The 20,938-nt window shown below is 33.6% G+C and overlaps 2 long non-coding RNA genes across 3 annotated transcripts in view; one reads left to right on the top strand and one right to left on the bottom strand.

Moving 5' to 3' along the window:
- The window catches only part of LOC120774002, a 134,487-nt gene extending 127,753 nt beyond the window's left edge, over positions 1-6,734 (top strand). The window contains exons 7-8 of one of the 2 annotated variants that reach the window (XR_005705210.1): positions 4,298-4,637; positions 6,395-6,734. This is a non-coding gene — a long non-coding RNA (uncharacterized LOC120774002). The remainder of the gene's footprint in view (positions 1-4,297; positions 4,638-6,394) is intronic. The other variant, XR_005705209.1, reaches the window with a different exon arrangement.
- Positions 6,735-9,601: 2,867 nt separating this feature from the next.
- The window catches only part of LOC120776045, a 133,852-nt gene continuing 122,515 nt past the window's right edge, over positions 9,602-20,938 (bottom strand). The window contains exon 4 of the long non-coding RNA XR_005705379.1: positions 9,602-9,890. This is a non-coding gene — a long non-coding RNA (uncharacterized LOC120776045). The remainder of the gene's footprint in view (positions 9,891-20,938) is intronic.

Here is a 20,938-nt window from a genome sequence, read left to right as displayed (position 1 = left end):
TTACAATTTTAATATTAAAAAAAATTAAATTTTAAATTTTTTTTTAATTAAATTTTCTTTTCTCGTAATTTTTTTAAATTTATAATATGGATTTTTTAAAAAATTTAATTTTTTTGCACAAAATGTGAGACGCCATGTGCTTTTTCGCCAGCTCTACTTAATAAAACAACCTTCAAACGTGTGCACATAGCGCGCTGCGAAATAAATTTTGCTACATGCATACATACATATGTATCTACATGCATAAATATTATTTGCAAAAATTACCATGTGTGCTCATAGGTACACTTGAGTTGAACACACGCGTACGCACAAACCCATATTGCTATGCTTTTTACTAAACGCAGCGTATATTTTTCTTCTTTTTTTGCTAATTTCAGTTTGTATATATAAATTTTTATTTTCTTTTTCTTTGTTCTTTTATTTGCGCTATTTCTTTTACCATTTTTTGTTGCCAAGCGTGTTGTGTCGCTCTGTACGCGTTGGCAAAAACGCTTACGCGATCTCGCCTATGCTTGCATATACATACATACATACATATGTACATATATTTATATATTTAGTATATATATTTCATGCAAAAGATTTTTTATAAGCATTTTATTATATGTGTTTTATTCTAATTTTTTCTCGTGCTTTTTTTTTGCTTTTGCATTTGCAAAATTAAAGCTTAGTCAGCAGCATTAGAGTGAGCGCTGCCATACGGCGCTCAAAGGTGCTGAGCAAGAGCGTTTGCTCTATAGAAATTTCGCTTAAATTCAATGACTAGTGAGTAGGCGTCGCAAGAGCGCGACACTTGCTTTGGCGGCGTAGCAAAATTCTGCAAACTCTCTCATGCGCCATTAGCTATAAAATTAAAAATTTGCCGTACTTTACTCGCCCACATTCAGCGGCGCGCTCTGTTCATAATGTAGCAGCAGCGTAGAGTCACGCGCAGCTTTTAGTCCGCTGCTCTTAGTAGCGCTCCGCTGATTTGGCGCTGCTCCGATTTAATGCTCCTCCGAGTTAGCGCTCCTGCAATTTAACACTCTTCTGATTTGACGCTGCTCTTACTTAGCTTTTTGTTAGCGCTCTTCTTAGTAAGCCAATCTCTTATATTTCGCTTTTATTCTATAGCGCTTACTACTCGTAGCTTTCAGCTCTGTTGTTCCTCCTACTATATTACTGCACTCGCCCCAACATATTTCCCCAGCTTTCGTACCCCAACTGTTCCAATTTCAGCACGCCACAAAGCTCTCATACATTCCACTTTCCATTATACAACTCCCACACCCTTTGGGTGGCGCTCTTACTCGTTGCTCATTTCTCTTTTCTCATGTTTTATCATTTTCTCTTCAAGTTTAATTAGTCGTTTTCCAAACCTTTAAGTCAGTCAGTTCATTTCTTTGTGTAGCATTTCATTCTTAGACTCTTTGTTCGAAATTCCTCTGCGCATAGAAGAGCTTAGCTCTAGCAAAAAACGTTCTCTGTTCTAGTTTGCTAATTTCTAATTGAGTATGCGTCATCTATCGCTCACTCTACAATCTAGTGTTCCATAAAATTCCACAACATTTTCTGTTAGCAACCAAATTTTTTGCATGGCTTTCCCCACACAAGCTATCTGCCAAGACACTTTTTATTGTTTCTTTTCTAATACGCTTGCTCGTAAAAAGATTTCCCCAACTGAGGCGCCATAATCTCTGGAATTTTTTTGTGCTCTTCAAGCGCTCTTGATATTTACGATTTTTTTAAGACTTCAGTCTACAAACTCATGAATTGTGTGTTCATTAGTAGCTTCATATGTTACAAGCTCTACATTTCGGCTAAGTGCAAAGCTCTTTTAGTAACTTACTTCAAATTTTCTCAGGCTACGCTTTCTTCATATTCACATTCATTTTACATAGCTGCAATTATGTATAAATCATTTGCTTTCCTCGCCTCGAGAGATCATTAACACTTTTATGAAGTTCAAAATCGTATCGACCATATTTTAAAAGCTTGCCAGCGCTTAGGCCATTAAACGCATAATTTTAATGCCTTAGCGCTGCCAGTTCACCAACACACTAATAAATACAAAAAGCAAAATACAATAATACCTACACACATACATACATACATTTACATATGTCTATATATCTGTATGTAGCTTTAAAAGCTCGCCCAACCGCCTTTGTTTGCCAGCCATTTCAGCAGCAGCGCAGCGCATCGCCTCATCAATTGTCCCACTCGGCGATTTGTGCAAAAGCTGCCACATACAGTGTACTCTCATGTACACATGCAGTGTACTCTCTAAAAGCTTTCATTACAGCACATATATACGATTGCTCTCTTGGCACCAGCCAACACTTGTGCACGCCTTGTCGCTCCACCGCCATTTTGCAGCTTTTTTTCAGCGTGATCGCCAAGAAAGCTTAAGTCATACATACAAGGCTATCAACAAAATGGTGAGCGCAGAGCTTTCGGTAATAAAAAGTGTTCATGTGATGTGTTTTGTTGTGCTTTTGCGCTCATTTTTCCACACACACACAGCTACACTCTCGCGCTCTCTCTCCCGTTTTTTCTTTGTTTACAGTTTGAGATCACTCACCCACACTTTGCTGTGCAAGCTTTCGACCTCTCAAATATTTCGTTGTGTGCGTGCTCTAGGAGGCACACGCTCTCATCTGCTCTCGGATTGTAGTGCTCACCCACACTTCTTAGTTTGTGCACTTTGCGCGTGTGTGTTAGTGCGCTTTCTGCCGCCCACAAGCGCAGTCATTTACTTGCGCTTGTGTTTGTGCAAGTTCGCTAAGTGTAGATTTGCATTGGTGTGCTCTTTCCGCACAAGTTAAGCTCTCAGTCGGCATTCTCATTTCGGCCATTCATTCATGCTAACTTTTGTTTGTATGCATGTGTGTGTGGTTATCCGCTCCAGTAAAATTTTCTATGACTAATTCGCTTTGTCCATTTTTCCTTGTGTTTGTTGTTGTTGTTCGAAACAGTTGCCGCTTTGCTTTTGCATAGCTGGGCGCACATTGGCTATCTTCTTCCCACCGGCTATGGTGGCGAATTTGCAAAAACAAAAATTCGTGCTATGCCGCCATTATAAAAACGCAATACAAGCAAATGAATTTGTAAGCACAAATACAAATTGGCAATGAAGGCAAAATTTAGGGAGTTATTAAAACTTTTTAAAGATTCCGGAATTTTTTTTAAATTATAAATTATTATTTTTTTAATTATAAATTATTAGTTTTTTTTATTTATTAATTTTTTAAATAATTTTTTGTTTTAATTATTAATTTAAAACATTTTTTATGGCTTTTTTTTATTATTTTTTAGAAAATAATTCCTTTCCTTTTCTCATAAAAATTTAAAAAATTATTAAAAAAATTAAACAAATATGTATATAAACAAGATTTTGAAAAATTTAAGAAAAAAATTCTTAAACAAAAAAAATATGTTTTAAAAAATTTTTTAAATTATAATAATTTTTTAATGTTTTAATTTTTAAAATATTTTTTTTTAATTCGATTTTTTTTCTTTAAGACAAAATTTTTTTATAGATTTTTTTCTCAATTTTTAAATTATTTTTTAATTGTTATGTTTTTATTATTTACTAAGAAAATGTTGAGATTTTTTTTAAAGATTTTTGTTTCAGATTTAAATTTATTATTTTTTGCAATTTTTTTAATTTTCAATTTTTAAATTATTTTTTTCTTTTATTAATTTAATTTAAAACATTTTTATGTTTTTTTAATTTTTTAATAGTTATTTTCCTTTCTCATAAAAATTTAAAAAATATTAAAAACATAAAATATGTATATAAAACATGATTTTGAGGAAAAAGTTCTTTAAACAAAAAACCATATTTTAAAAATTTTTAAATTATAATAAACTCAAAAAATGAAAATTTTAAAATTTAAAAATTTAATGTTTTTAATTTTTAAATTTTTTTTTTAAATTTTTTTTTTTCTAATTTTGAACTTTGATACAAGATTTTTAAAAAATTTTTTCAATTTAATTTTTTTTTTTAATTTTTTTTTTAATTTTTTTTTAATTTTTTTTAATTTTTTTCTTAATTTTTAAATTATTTTTTAATATCTTCAATTGTTATTTTTTTATTATTTACTAAGAAAATGTTGATATTTTTTTAAAGATTTTTGTTTCAGATTTAAATTTAATATTTTTTAACAATTCTTTTTTAATTATATTTTTAAGTTATTAAAGAAAAATTCACAATTGCTTTTTTCATATTTTTGTTATAAATTTTTCCCTCAAAATTTTGTTAAAATATTCGTTTAAAGATCTTTTTTCAAAATTTTTCTCTGAATAAAAGGGTCTACCAAAAAGGACCACTCAAATCGAATTTCGGCTATAAGGCGCTGAATGTTGTCTTCGAGCTCCGCGAGCGTTGTTGGTTGATTGGCGTAAACCTTTGATTTAACATAACCGCAGAGAAAATGATCTAGAGGCCTTAAATCGCCTGATCCTGGTGACCATTTGACTTGGTCATGTCTCGAAATTAACGAGTCGCCAAAATGTGCACGCAACGTGTCCATGTGTAGACGTAACAGCATGAAACATGAGTCGGTGCACCATCTCGTTGGAAAAAGAGAAAGTCCTCCCCATAGTTAGACGCTGTACATTGACTGTATAAACAAGTATGGAAGGCCTAAGTAAGTGTAACCGAACATTTTATTGACTAAACTAATATTGGCATTGCTTGGTATACTTGATAACATATTTAAAGCAATTTTGTATATAAATAATACTCGCTGACCGACACATTCGGCACAAAACTAGTTAGAAAGGAAAATTATTATAAGTAGTAGCGGGGGTTTCAATAGGGACGCTACAAAAGTAGACCGATGGGGACAACAAACGACGCCATGTTTTTCCCGCTCTTCTGATATTTCTCTTCAGTAAGTTTGCCATTTCATAATGGAGATATATGGGATCCAACAACGAATCGAAATTATTAAAATTTACTACCGAAATTCGGAACTTTAAGAGCGCTACATCCAATTTATGGTCGTCATAATCGTCTGCTCAGATCAACAATTGAGCCTCTAATGGACAAATTTTAATCTACAGGCACAATACAAAATGACCCGTGCCAGTGAGACGAAGAAGAGCACGTTGTGTCGAGAATATTGCTGCCGTTCGTGCATCAATTGAGGAAGACCCAAATCAGTCTCTCACACGTCATTCTCAAGCGTTGGGCATCTGTGTGGCGTTGTTGTGCTGGATTTTGCGAAAATATCTTGGCCTACATCCGTACAATATCAAATTGACGTAAGAACTGAATCCGTTTGATCACTGGATCGTCGGATGTTCGTGAATTGTTCAGACATCATCTTGAAAATGGGCGATGAGGTTAATTTATGCCTGAATGGCTTCATCAATAAGCAAAATATGCATTATTGGTTGGCCAGGCAGCAATCCACACGTACTCCATGAGTCACCATTGTATCCGGAAAAATAACGGTTTGGTGAGTTTCATTGGGTCGTTTTTCTTCCGGGACGGTCAAGACCAGCACGTTACTGTAAATGGGAATCGCTACCGCTCAATGATAACCGAATATTTTTGGCTTGAATTGGATGATGTGGTTGGACAATATGTGGTTTCAGCAGGATGGCGCCACAAGCCACACAGCGAATGTCACAATCGATTTTTTGAAAACCAAGTTTAGTGAACGTGTTATCTCACGAAATGGCCCAGTCAATTGGCCGCCTCGGTCGTACAATTTGACGCCGTTAGACTATTTCCTGTGTGGCTACGTCAAGTCTATGGTCTCTGCCAACAAGCCAGCTACGATTGATGAACTTCGTACGGACATCGAACGTGAAATCGCAGGAGTATCGGCCGATTTATGCTTGAAAACCCTCGAAAATTGGGCTTAGCGTAGGGACTTCTACAAGCGCGCTTATGGTGGCCATGCAAGAGAAATCGAACTCCATACATAATGTCATCAAATTCACTTTCATGCAGGAATAAAGAAATTCACTAATATCCCAAATCGTTTTTGTTTTATTTAAAAAAAATATTCTACCGTTCTTATTGAAACCCTCGTTAGCTTGCAGGATATTTTAGCTTGAACGCTTTGAGAGATATGTACTCTAAACTTATTAGTAGGCGGGACCACGCCCACTTTTTCCATAGTTTTAGCCCACAGTTGCTCCTTGCTACTGCCATCCTCTGCCAATACTCTAAGTCAAGAAGTTGAGCGACCGTTAGTCGGAAATAAATATCATGCTACTAATATTAAATCATAAATCAATATTAACTTCCATTTATTATTTATCTATCTTAACAAAATAAGAACTTTAATTTTTTACTTTTACAAATTCAAAATACTTAAAAAATTTATTAATAATTCATTAAAAATAATTGTTTATTTTATTTTTTTTTTATTTTTTTTTTATTTTTCAGCTGCTGAAGAGTTGTTGTACTACTGAATTAAATAAAGAGAACTGGAAGTTAGCTGTCCTAGAGCTGTTTTCACCATCATAATGCTCTTATTTTGTCCAGCACTGTATGTTTCGTTTCATGACGACGAATGAGCTTTTCCGTCCAACCGTGGTAATTTAAGTTCCGCGAAAGTCTCGGGTACTTCCGGAACAGTTAAAGGAAATACTAAGCCCAAAAATAGCAGTAAAAAACCTAAGCTTGCCCTAATTATATGAAACAGGACGAAAGTGAACACATAAAGGATAATAAAATAAAAAATTTATAAAATTGCAAAAAATGGTAATCAGAAATGTAAATTTGTAAGGAATGAAAAAAAAATTATTTTTGAAATTTTTTTTAAATTTTTTTGCATAAATTTTTTTAAAAACACATATTTGTATATAAAAATCAATAAGCTTGAATAAAAAAATACAAATTTTTATGAAATGAAAAAATTAAAATATTTTAGATATTTTTAAGCATATTTTTTACATAAAAAACGAAAATGTATACAAAAATTAAAAATTTGAAAAAAATTGTTAACACAAAAATAAATTTGCGATAATGCAAATTTCGTAATTATTTTTAATATTGTTTACAATTTTTTTCCATAAAAAATGTTTATATACACCTAAAATTTATTTTTTTTAAATTAGCTTAGCAATGTTTATAATTTATATTAAACACAAATACAAAAAAAATATTTACAGAAATATAAATTTTATGTGAACGAAAAAGCTTTTGAAAAAAAAATTCAAACTCTATTTCTATATATAAATGACTATTGCTCAAATATATTACAATTTTGCTATATACGCATGTACGTACACACCTCTGTAGTTATAAAAAAAAATATTAAGCCATATAGTGTAATACGTATTTTCTATAAAGTTTATTATAATTATTTGTATGTAAATAGCAGGGCAATAAACCAAAATTAAGTTAAAAAATTAATAAAACAACTTATTAAATAAAAAACAACTGTTTTTATTATTATAGTAGCTGCGCAAAATCGTAACCTTTCATATGACACCTCAATTGTTCAAATCGGCACAGTAATAATGAAGTTATAAGCATTTAAAGTTCGAATCCCCACCCCCAGCACACTTTTGGCGGAGAATTTCCAGCGGCGCTTGTGAGCTGCGCTTTTGCCTAAATTAACGCACTCTCGTTAGTACCTATCTTTTCATACCATTTTCTTCACTATTCTTACCACTTTTCTGCATAAATTTGCACTCCATTTTTTCTTTTTAAAATAACATATTTCAACATTTAAGTTTAGCAAACCAAACTGCTTCCAAAATCATCCTCATGATTTAAGCTTTCATATGACACCTCATTCATAAAAATCGGTCCACTACAAGCGCAGTTATAAGCGATAAATCAGCCGCCTCCAACGTACTCACACGTACGCACTCACACATGCGTGCAAGCGAATTTGCCAGCATGCGATATTTGCCTGTTTCTGGCTACCAGCCACCAGGCCACCAGAACCGTGCAGTAGGTAGCGGCCGAATGGTTTTTCGCTTATAACTTTGTTGTTTATGGACCGATCTTAAAGAATGAGGTGTCATATGAAAGCTTAACGCTTGGCGCAACTGATGAGCCTAATTAGGTTTTAAAAGTTTTGTTGTATGACCATGATATTTTGAAAAGAAAAAATCCAACGCCGTTTTTTTCAAAAAAATAACGCTTATTGTAAAGTGATGCACGCCAAATTAAAGAGAGACAATTAATAGATCTTAATGTAATCGATTGCATGTCTAAAAATCGTTATATTTGCGTAAAAAGTGCTTTTAGAACGTTTTCAATACTGATAGAAAATAAACGTCAAAATCAAAGGTAAAACTTGAGTTTTCTAAAAATTTTTTTTACGCTATGGCTTCGCATACGTTCAAGCTATCTGTTTTACTCATTTGAAAGAAGCTTTTGGCAGAACTTATACCCTTTTTCTTAAAAAACCGGCGAAATTTTTTTTGCAACGCAAATATCATATAGTAATTCTATACGTATATTAATTAAACCCAACCCAGCAGTTGCGCCAAGCGTTAAGCTTTCGTTTGACACCTCATTCTTTAAGATCGGTCCATAAACAACGAAGTTATAAGCGAAAAACCATTCGGCCGCTACCTACTGCACGGTTCTGGTGGCCTGGTGGCTGGTAGCCAGAAACAGGCAAATATCGCATGCTGGCAAATTCGCTTGCACGCATGCATGTGTGAGTGCGTACGTGTGAGTACGTTGGACGCGGCTGGTTTATCGCTTATAACTTCGCTTGTGGTGGACCGATTTTTATGAATGAGGTGTCATATGAAAGCTTAAATCATGACGCTGATTTTGGAAGCAGTTTGGTTTGCTAAACTTAAATGTTGAAATATGTTATTTTAAAAAGAAAAAATGGAACGCAAATTTATGCAGAATAGTGTAGAAAATGGTATGAAAAGATAGGTACTAATGAGAGTGCGTTAATTTGGACAAAAGCGCAGCTCTAAAGCGCCGCTGGAAATTCTCTGCCGGAAGTGGGCAGTGGGTGGGGATTCGAACTTTAAATGCTTATAACTTCGTTATTACTGTACCGATTTTCATAATTGAGGTGTCATATGAAAGCTTAAAGCTTGATGCATTTAAATTTAGTATTTTTTGAAATGATCAAGTGATACTTATGAAATGAAAAATTAAGTGATTTTGCTTTAACAAAAATGCATAAAATGCAGTGGAAAGCAGCATGTAATGTGTGAGAAAGTGGTCCTGCTTTTGGGAAGAGATCCACAGAGTGAAATATTCGTTATAAAAATCATGCGAAGATGGTATATTAATACAAATTTTTAAAGAAGGCAATTTTAAGCACTATTTCGGGTTTTTGTTGTAAAAATATGTCGAAGATCATACTTACTTATGGAAAAACTATGTTACTAGCCCCTTCTGGTTATTAAAAGAACAATGATTTATATTTTATAAATAATTTTTATTTATTTTTATATATTTTTTAAAACTGAGTAACTCTTTCATTATTTTTTAGTACAAGTTTTTATGAAATATGGTTTATTATTAAAAAATCAAATTTTATAAAATAATAGTATAATATTGTAGCAAGAAGCATATACATATGTAGACATTTTTATATCGATTTTATTCAATTAATTCACACAAATACATTTTAATTAATTTTATAATATTTTAGTTCTATATACATAGTTCAATTTGAAATTTTCGAAAAACTTGGAAACGAAGAAGTGTTTATTAATTGTATCATTTTTGTCCTGTCGGTTATGCAATGTTATTTGAAAAGCCATTACTGTCGGGTTCTCGGAAGTGCATTCGCCGAGTAGAAAATAGTGCTAAACGAGAGCGCCTAGGCGAGTTCGGTAGAAGCTGGGTTAGAGAGCGAAGCTCTAATATCTTAGTATGTAATTATGAAAGCTGAGCTCCAATGTCTAGTGTTTTGTTGCCATGCGGTTCCTCGTGTGCGCTATTTTTTCTGAAAAAGATAAAAAAATAGTACGTATGAAAATATGCGGTTTAAGTATAAATAATAAAATAAAGTAGAAAATTTAACACAAATTAGAAAAAAAATGTTGAAAAATAAAACAAAACTTTAAGCAGTTTTTTCGGAGAGGAAAATTTATTCGAAACGAGTGGACATTTGATTTTCATACGATTTTCTGGAGTAAAAATTGAGATATCTTGATGAAACTTTGCGTTCCTTGGCAAAAAGTGAGGACAAGTTTGTAGATGAGCGTAATCGGACCACTGCCACGCCTACAAAACGCTATTAAACGAAAATTTATAAAATGGCATAACTAAACACCAAATTAAGATATAGAACTGTAATTTGGCAAAATAGTTAACAAAAGTGGGCGTGGTACCGCCCTCTAGTAGTAAGTTTAATGCACATACATAGCTCCTAAATCACTAAAGCTGCAACAACCAACCAACAACTGTCGCAAATATTATGAGAACTCCTACCAACAAAGTGAAAATTGATGAAATCGGATAATAACCAGGTCCACTTCCCACATAACGGTATTGTTAAAAACTACTAAAAGCGCGGTAAAGACATTGAATTTTATCCCCGAGCTGGTATGAAAGGGCTTTGAAGGAGTTGAGGTCAAAATTGAACGATGGGCGTGGCACCGACCACATTTCTGCGAAAACCCATATCTCAGGGTCTAATCGACTGATATCGACATTATTTGGTAAATAATGTTAACTCGGAATACAACTACGCCTTGTTTCCATGTAACACTTATTAAAACTTCATTTTATTCTATCATTTTCAATTAAGACGATCAACATCAACTGATGATCAACACGTCAGTAAAATAAAGGAATTGGTGCTTGAGAATCGTCGATTAACAGTCAGTGATCTCACTGGCATCGCTGGAATATCGGAAGAATCAGTGAAAACCATTATGAAAGATGATTTTGGCCTTAGAAAAGTGAAAGTACGATTGGTTTCAAAATCACTCAATATTGGTAGTCGAAAAAGTCTTTTCGTATTTCTAATCAAGCTTCAAGTTATTTTTTTATACTTATAATAACAAATAAATAAACATACATATTTTAGTCGACCACTTTTTGCCATTTTTCCGCTAGAGACATTGCTCTGTCGGTTTAAAACTTTCGTCAGTGTAAATTGAAATTTCGAAATTTCGAAATTTAATTTATTTAATTTTAATTTTTAGTTAAAAAATGTATTTATTAAAAATTAATTAAAAATTTAATATTAAAAATTATTAAATATTTAATTATTTAAATATTATTTTATATATTAATTTTAATGTTTAAAAATTACTTTTTGAAAAATAATGTAATTTTTAATTTTTAATTAAATAATTTAATTATTATTAAATTATTATAAAAAAAATTTGTTAAATTTTTTAATTAATTAATAATTTTTTTTTAATTTAAAAAATTTAATTTTTTTTTTAGAAAATTAATAATTAATTTTATTAATTAAATAAATTTAAATTTAATTTTTTAATAAAAATTTAATAAAATTTATTTAATAATTTTTAATTAATAATTTTTAATTTTATTATTAAAAATTGTTTTTAATTTATTTAATTTTTAAAAATTTTTAAATTAAAAATAAATTTTTTAATTAAAAAATTTTTTTATTTAATTTTTTAAAGTTTAGTAAAAATTTAGTTAAATTTATTTAATTGTTAATAAATATTTTTTTTTTAATTAATTTAAATAAACGTTTTTAATAAATAATTTTTTTTTTATTAAAAATTAAAATTAATTAAAAAAATATATAATTATTAATTTGTAATTATTAAATTATTATTAAAATTTAGTAAAAATTTAGTCAAATTTATTTAATTGTTAATAAATATTTAATTTAATTTAATTAAAATTTTTAATTTTTTTATTAAAATTAAAATTTTTTTTAATTATTAAATTATTTTTAAAAAAATTAATTGTAATAAAAATTTTAATTTAAAATTTTTAATTAAAAATTAATTTGATTAAAAATTATTATTAAATTATTTTTAAAAATTAGTAAAAATGTAGTCAAATTTATTTAATTGTTAATAAATAATTTTTTAATTTAATTAAATATTTTAATTACTTTTTAATAAATTTTTTAATTAAAACTAATTTTTAATTGTTAAATTATTTTAAAGTTTAGTAAAAATTTAGTTAAATTTATTTAATTGTTAATAATTTTTTTTTTAATTAATTTAAATAAACGTTTTTAATAAATAATTTTTTTTTTATTAAAAATTAAAATTAATTAAAAAATAATATAATTAATTAATTTGTAATTAATAAATTATTATTAAAATTTAGTAAAAATTTAGTCAAATTTATTTAAATGTTGATTAATAATTTTTTTAATTTAATTTAATTAAACATTTTTAATTTTTTATTAAAATTTTTTTTAATTAAAAATTAATTTTTTTAATTATTTAATTTTTAAAATTTAGTTAAATTTATTTAATTGTTAATAAATAATTTATTTAAATTAATTTAATTAAACGTTTTTAATAATTACATTTTTTTATTAAAAATTAAAATTAATTAAAAAAATAATCAAATTTATTTAAATTTTAATAAATATTTTTTTAAATTTAATTTAATTAAACATTTTTAATTAATTTTTAATAAATTTTTTTAATTAAAATTAATTTTTTATATTAAATTTTAGTAAAAATGTAGTAAAAATTTATTTAAATTAATTTAATTGTTAATAAATAATTTTATTTGTATTAAAAATTTAATTAATCTAATTAAAGTCAAAATCAAAAATTGTTTAAATACTTTTTTCATTTAATTGAAAATTTTATTCTGGACACAAATAACTTTGCAATTACAAAATATGCAAATCTTGAATAAAATTAAATAATTGCAATTAAGATATTAAAGTATCGAACACGAATAAAATATATTAAAAGTAGAAGAAAATCGAGCATAAGGAAATTATTAATTTCACGAGGATAAAAAAGAGAATAGCGGTGCAACACTAACTTGTATAAGTTACAACACATTAACCTCAATCGACACAATCGCCGGCCGCTGCCGTACTTGCGCTTTTCACAGCTGTTGCAACAACACCAACAAACAATGCCACACACCGCAAAAACGCAAGCGATGGCGAGAGAAAAAATCGCTTATTATTTAATATTTAATACAAACAACCGCAGGCAGAAAACAACAATAACCACAACAACATAACTGTAGCACAAAAATGCATGCGCATACTTACATACATGTATGTATGTATGTATGTGAATGTGTGCGTGAGCATATAAAATGTCAAACTGTCAATAACTGCCAGAAGGCAAAATTATTGGAATTATCAGCGGCGCATGCGCGTGTGCTAAAATGCCGGCTGAGGCTGCTGGCGGCTTTGTTGTTGTGGATGCGAATGCAAACGACAAGCGTAATCAATTTGCGGTAATTAATTTGTGACAAAAAGAGCATGAGAAGGCTGCAAAAAGAAGGTTGATTGAAAATTAAAAAAAAAAACAAAATTGAATTATTTCGAATAAATTAAAAAAAAAAACGAAAAGAAACCAAAAATAAAAATAAAAATTTTTTTAATAAAAATAAAATCGATAAAAGCAACAAGAACTTAAAAAAAATCAACAAAAAATTAAAAAAAACAACAAAAACATTAAAAAAATATGAAAAAATTGTCACTTCAAAAAAAACATTAAACTGAAACAAAAAAAGTATCGTAAAAGTGATACAAAAACATGTTACCTTACACAAAAAATTCGGAAAAAAATAATTTGCTGAAAAAGTGCCACAAAAACGAGTGTAAAGTATGCTAAATTAATACCGAATTGGTGCAGCGCCAACTTTTGTTGTTGTTCTTTATTTCATTTTCTGTTTTGCCGCTTTTTGTTGTGCTTGTTGCTGCTGATGGTGTGTGGCACGAGCGACGACCACTTAATGCATGCCAACGCCAACGGCCGAGTTGCTGATTTTTATTGCTTCGTTTTTGTTGTTGTGGGCTTTTCGTGAATTGCATGCACCTGTTTTTGTGTCGGCAACGGACAGCAGCCCCACATGCACACCTACCTATATGTGCGTGTGCGCTGACAGACAGCAGCTATGCAGGCTGTAATGCAGCCTCTTAAGGATATCGACTTTATTGCGTCGAACTATTGCACATATGTATGTACATACATACATACATGAACATGCATACATACATGAATAAACATGCATACATACACACAGTCTTTTAGGAATCTGTCTGCATACATATCGGTTGGCTATCATGCCACTTGGCTATCGGCGGCACGCGTCAAGGATACATTTGCGATTTCACTTCTTATGCGGCGCGTGTGAGATAACATGTGCGTAGTTGAGCGCTACAGGTGGGACAATCGGTTGTTTACGCTTTTGAGGAATACTCAAGAGATCGCATACAAAGTAATTCTACTGGCGTTTGGGTGCAGAGAGGATACACGAATCAGCTGATTGGGTCCAAAGCTTTTGAAAGTCATATTTTATAGTGTTGATAGTGGTTATCTTGACACTGGGAGATTCTAATGTATTCCTAAATATAGTATATAGCACATCCCAAAAATTTCCTCATTTCCTTGTTTCTTTTTCTTTATATCGAATCATTGGACTTTCAGTTCGTACGAACTATATTTCGAAGCAATGAAACCAGGAACTTGAGCTAGCTAATATTCTTCTTTATTGGCGTAGACATCGCCAGGTAGCCAGGTCCTTTTTCACCTGGTCTTTCCAAAACAGTGGAGGTCTTCCTCTGCCTTTGCTTTTTCCAGCGGGTACTGTGTCGAATACTAACTTGAGTGAATCAATGTACAAAGGAGCATAAATCTTCTGCAGCACCTTTCTCTCGAAAACTCGTAACGCCGACTCTTCAGATGTTGTCAACGTCAATGCCTCGGCACCATATAACAGGACGGGGAGGACGAGCCGTTTCCACGACAATCGGGTCTACGTAACCGGAACGTACCCGGAATTTTATCCGGCCAAGGACTGTCAACTCGGCAGAATTCTGCCGCTACAACAACAACAACAACAACACGGGGATGACGAGTGACTTGTACAATTTGCTCTTTATTCGTCGAGAGAGGACTTCTCAATTGCCTACTCAGCCTGAAGTAGCACTTGTTGGCAAGAATGCGTTGGATTTTGAGGCTGACATTGTTGTTGGCTAATTTTTACTGAACTGAAATACAATTTACAGGAATTTTGACGGAAGTATAGAGCAGGTTGCATATATGAAGATCTTGGGTCATGAGGTCTATACATTTTTTAATTTTATACCGGACCGGGGATAGGGTTTATAACCATATCACTGAAAAGTTTCAGTAATTCAGATCACAGCTTTTCGAGGAATTCATTACGCTAGATAAAAACTGAAGGATAGACTTAAAGAAACTATGTCTCTTCATTTTTCAATTTGGTACTTTGGCACCACAAAGTTTATGACAACCAGTTTGGCTTCCGTTGGCTATGAAAATCGCTTTGAGTGTGCATTAATCCATGCTTAGAAAAACTCTACGTTAAGGACTCCAGCGGTACAGTGTGATAAGATAATGAAAAACTCATGAGAGTCGATTCACAGTGCCAGTCTGATAGTTATAGCTTCGGAGTCTCTATTGACTCCTCCAGTCCTCTTTGACATGTTGACTAATCTATGCTTAGAAGAACCCTACGTGTGATAGTCTAGTGGTACAGTGTGATAAGCTAATGAAAAACTCATGTGCGTTGAAAGCCTCGGAGTCTCTATCGATCCATTCAGTACTCTTTGACTTTAATGAAAAACCAGTCTGATAATTATTTGATGTAAGCCTCGGAGTCTCTATCGATCCATTCAGTACTCTTTGATTTCGATTGCTTGAGATCAGTGATCTCAAAGCCGAAGCGAACCCTACCTTTGGAACTTCAATGATGTAATGCGGTAAGGTATACGTAGACCTTAAGCCGTTGGTTAAAACGAAAAGTGTTACAACTATTTGATGAAAGCTTAGGAGTCTTTGTCCATACTTCAAATACACTTTAATTGCTACGGCCTGAGGGCAGAGTTAGGATCGAAGTGAACTGTAGCTCGCTTTTTCAAGCAGTCTGTGGTTTGTTTGCTTTGCACTTTCTCACAGATTCGTTGTGTCTGGCTGTCACTTGGATCTACGCAGCGTCCATATCGGTTTAGTACTATAATTATCAGTGCGGAGCAGCAGTTTCTTCACATTTTGTGATGAGTTGCGAGCTTTTCGTAGCATGTCCTACATGACAGGCAAGTCCAACTGCACAATTTCATGTCAGCCCCTGCTCTTAACGCAGCAACGATATCGATATTAACCACAACCTTGTTTATCATTCGCTGTGTTTGTTTAATTTTACGCTTTGGTCCTGGCCGCAGGCTGAAATGTGTAAGTGCATACGTAGCTGTGGCAACAACGGCAGTGATAACGGTATGCGTAGCAAAATTGCTGCCGCAAAGGAGCAAATAAAAACGCAATACCAATGAGAAAAAGGCATAAAGATAAACGCAGCGCAAACGAAGGTGAATTTCAGCAATCGAAGGATCCAAAGGAGGTAAGCTGGAAACAAATCGGCCAAGCAAGCAAGTCAACCAGCAAGCGGCACAGGACTAATATGCGCAGGTGCAGTTGAGTTGGCAGACGCCAAATGGCTGGCCGGTTGGCTGCAGCGAAGCCAAGAGGAATGTTGCACGACAGGAGCGCCGCACATTTGAATGTTATTTCGTATTTATCGCTGTTTGCGTTATTGTTGTTGTACCATTTTTTCATTATTATTATATCATTAAAATTTTCTGTAAGTATTTGAAGTGGCACACAACGCATGCGCAGGGGCGAATGGAAAAATTTCGTGTTTTTCGTTTATGACCTTTATAATGGCAGCCGTGTGGCGTTTTCAATCGCGCATGCGCAGCGTACAGCTAATGAACTCGGCGCTTTGCTTATGTCTAACTTGCGGCCTGGTGCTGACTTAGGGTCCTTTGCTGCTTTTGATTGCTGCAGTTCTTTCGGGCCGGTCGGTCGGTCATACCCTTGATCTAACAATCAAAAAATGCACATTTCGCCAGCGCTTGGTGCGCTTGTCCGCAAGCGGCAGCAACAACGATCGTGTAAAAGAAAGCGCTATACGCTTGTCGTGCAGCGTCTGATTGCGTCAGCGATTGTGTGTTGCATCTGCTAATTAATTTCCATTCGGCAACTTTTTTCGCATGTGCAAATATTTAAGTATAGGTATCGCTCCATGCAGCGCTGAGACGCCTAGGTGACTGGCTTTATATGCGCGCGCGCTTGTGTATGTGCGGCGTTTGCTTTGACAAAGCGCTTGGCACATGCAACGGCAGCGCACAACGGTTTACGCCCACCTCATTTGTTGGCCACGCCCAGTTTTGAAAGGTTTTGTTTTAATGTTTGCAATTGTTGTTGTTGTTGTTGTTTTGTATGTCTTACGTGCTTGTCACATTGCTGCACATTTCCATGCAGCTTACGTGCGCCTGATTACTTTCTTAACTTCCATCTTATTTACATAATTGCCTTCGTACCTTTGCTTATCGCGCTTTTTAATATGTGCAGCTACTTTGTGCCACGCCCGCTTGCATGACGCAACCAAATGACAACTGTTGAATGTCGTTGCTCGATTATAATTTCGATTTTCATACGTATTTTCAGCGCATAAAATTAGGTTAAGTTAAATGATTGATATTAGAAATGAATGCGGCTCGAGGTTCAGTGGTTCCAACATTTAGACAAATTTTCACAGAATCGCTGCTGGCGTATGTCGATGATGTTGATATCATTGGCCACAACATCCGTTTAGTTCTGCTGTCTCCAGACTGGATAAGGCAGCGAAGCAAAAGGGTCTAATAGTGAACGAGGGCTAGAGAAATACCTCCTGTCATCAAACCAACAGTCGTCGAGCTCGTGATTTGGTTCCTACGTCACTGTTGACAGTCATAACTTCGAAGTCGTAGATAATTCCGTCTATCTTGAAAACAGTATTAACACCAACAACAATGTCAGCCTCGAAATCCAACGCAGAATAACTCTCGCCAACAGATGCTACTGGACTGAACAGGCAATTGAGAAGTAAAGCCCTCCCTCGACGAACAAAGTTCAAAATCTATAAGTTACGCATTATTCCGTCCTACCTGAGTCGACATTACGAGTTTTCGAAAGAAAGGTTCGGCGGTAGATTTATGGTCCTTTGCGTATTGACAACGGCAAATACCGCAATCGATGGAACGATGAGCTGAACAGGATATACGAAGGCATTGACATAGTTCAGCGTATTAAAATACAGCGTCTACGTTGGCTAGGTCATGTGGTCCGAATGGATGAAAACACTCTAGATCTGAAAGTATTCGTCTCAGTACCCGCCGCGGAAGCAGAAGAGGAGTAAGACCTCCACTCTGTTGTAAAGACCTTGTGATGAAGGACCTGGCCTGGAAACGTACATCAATAATTCTTTCATGATCTCTTTCCATAACCTACAAGCTTCTAAAAAACAAAAACGCTTTGGAATGGAGATCAATATTCAATTGTGAATAGGAGTGGAGGAGTTGAACACCCATTTGCCGAATTCGAATTGATTTTTGATTGGTTTCTTCAATAATCATCCAATGTTTACTTTTCACACCTTCTCATCTTCTAAGTTCACCTTCTTTAGGGATTAAGAGCAGTATTTGATTTTGAATAGTAGTGCTGGTTGAACCAACCGCTTGCCGAATTCGAATTGGTTGTGGATGATCCTGAGTTCCAAGATTACTTTGACGAAAATCGCCTCTCGGAACTTGATAAAGATTATATTATAAGGTAGTTAGTCTTCGACGGAGAGCTGCCGCATTTTTCAGATTACACCGAAACAACGTCTGTGTTCAAAAACTCCAATAAACAAACGCCAAAGTGCTCTGAAGACAACCCGTTCTACCAGTAGTGGTTAAATCAACAACTCTTCTGTCGAATTTGCTGATTTATTCGCGAAGTTCATCGAGTTCATCAAGCAACTATTCTGCCGGAATCTATTGTGTTTATTTCCTATCAAGTTTGGTCAACATCCGCCTACAAAGATCCTGCGACAGATCGGTTTCGAAAGTTTTCACAGAAGTGGCTCATCGAACTACCCGTCTGCGAATTCGAATTGATTGTGGGTGATCCCAAGTTCCAATGAACAATGCTGATAGGACGGTTTGTCTTCAGAGCACATTAGCTGTTTGGATGGACAACTCTTCTGTCGAATATGCTGGTTTATTTTCAGAGCTCATGGAGTTCATCAAGCAAATGATTAGTTGTGATAGCAATTTTAATAGTTAGTCAAGCAACATTTCTCCGGAGTCCATTGTGTTTATGTCAGATTGATCAAACATTCTGCTATTAAGATCCTGCGACTAATCGGATTAGACAGTTTTCTCACAAATGTTGCCTTATCTTGGATTTCACAGAGATCTAGCTTAAAACTGAGGTTTTAGATAGCTCATCGCCACGTAATTTCAAAATCCTTTAAGCACCAAGAACCAAGAGCAGCCTAAATTTCTATACTTTCAAAGCCTGTAAGGAGTTTCTTCAATAGTGAGCTCGATGAACAGTAAAGTAGAATAGTAAAAGCTTTCGAAATTTCGTACCTTTATAGACAGATTTTGTGGGAATTCATGAAAACATTCGGTACTTTCAAGATCTTAAAACTAAAGGCAAGGTTTTATTAGGCGTTCAGAGCCAAATGATCTAAAGAAATTTAGAGTTTGGTACATTCATGAACATTGCTTTCCTCAAAGCTTCATTTTTTGGAGCACAACTCGCCTTTGTTAATCTAACCGTCGCTTAAATCTCGCCTAACCGACTACATCCTTCCTAACTCGCTGTCAATTTACAATGCCAGAGCCCACCAACGACGTTATTACTTAAATTTATAGACATTTTCAATAGAGTGACAGGAGTTTTGTTGATTCTCTATATACATTATTAATTTTATTTGTTCTTAAAGTCTTTAAAATATATTCAAACAACTCACTAGTAGCCATTATGCCCGCCGATTAAGTGCAAGGTTTGTGCGCTCACCACAAAACTCTGTGTGGCTCAGTTAGGTAGTTGAGTGCACGCTTTGATCTTTTAATCGCCTAGTAAACTAGCAATTGTAATTTACTCTAATTGACAATAAAGTTTAAAATTTTTAATCAATAATTTGTGTAATTAACAGCGTTAAAGGCATGAATTAAGCAATTGTTAAGGCAGACACAACCAAACCCCTGACAAAAGTGTGTTGCCAACTATTCAGAGCAATTAGGAAATAGTATTTAAAACACTCAAATTTATACGCATTTTACGCTCGCCACTACACAGTGCGCTCAACTAGTCGACGAAGTGAGACAGGCTTATGCGATTGCGCAGTTTAGTGCTGCAATATTAGTGAGCTTGGTTTTGTAGGTTCGAATTGGAGGTGATGCGAGTCAGTTGCGCAGTCGCTGAGTGTCGAAAAACTAAGAGGGGACGATTGCCTGACAAAAGTCAATGATCGCACGCGTTTGCGCAAAACAAAATAACACATTTCGGGAGTATTTAGCCGTGAAGTACAGCGGAAACTGGTAGGCGACTAACAAAGTACGAAAAGTGTGCTAGTGGTTTATCGCCAGTTCGAGAACTAACGCTTTTGGTGTAGTCTAGGTTGAGTCCACTCACATTGTATGGGCACCACATTTCATGATAGCAAATAAAAAGCAACCAATCTGTGATACTTTGAAGACCAAAATTGTTTTACTTGACAGGCCGTTTTGGCAAAAATCAAGGAGATTGGTGATTTCCAAAAATAGATCTTCGCAATTTTTTAGATTTTTTTAGACAGCACTAATTCATAGCTTCCGATTTTAGAAGTGTATACAAGGCAGGTCAAATTAGTTGCTTTAAAACTGATATTATTTGGATTACTTGGATTTGAATTATATGTCGAGAGTATGGATTTGTTTGCCATAGTGTCTTTTTCAACAAAATGAATCGTTACGCCTCTGTATCTAAGTTTATTCGAGAAATCCCCGTCATTTAATGTAATATTCTATGTTTTCAG

This window comes from Bactrocera tryoni, chromosome 4, assembly GCF_016617805.1.
Source record: "Bactrocera tryoni isolate S06 chromosome 4, CSIRO_BtryS06_freeze2, whole genome shotgun sequence".
Lineage (NCBI taxonomy): Eukaryota > Metazoa > Arthropoda > Insecta > Diptera > Tephritidae > Bactrocera > Bactrocera tryoni.
This window is presented reverse-complemented; position numbering and strand designations above follow the sequence as displayed.